The sequence below is a fragment of the Podarcis muralis genome, chromosome 9 (assembly GCF_964188315.1).
Source record: "Podarcis muralis chromosome 9, rPodMur119.hap1.1, whole genome shotgun sequence".
NCBI classification, from domain to species: Eukaryota; Metazoa; Chordata; class Lepidosauria; order Squamata; family Lacertidae; genus Podarcis; species Podarcis muralis.
This window is the reverse complement of record NC_135663.1, coordinates 43,556,555-43,556,772: the sequence shown is the minus strand read 5'-3', so window position 1 is coordinate 43,556,772 and position 218 is coordinate 43,556,555.

Here is a 218-nt window from a genome sequence, read left to right as displayed (position 1 = left end):
TTGCTGATTTGTTCTTTGTGACATTTTGATCAACTCACAAATATTTGCTCTTCATTCTGCAAACAAAGTCATTAATTCTGATAGCCACAGTCAGGGAAAAACCGCTGGTTCCATCCATACATGTCTGTATTTCAAATTTCAAAGAACATTTAGGCTACAAACCAGTCAAATGTGAGGCTGAGTCCCATCCGGGTTTATTCTGATGCAAGAACCACTAA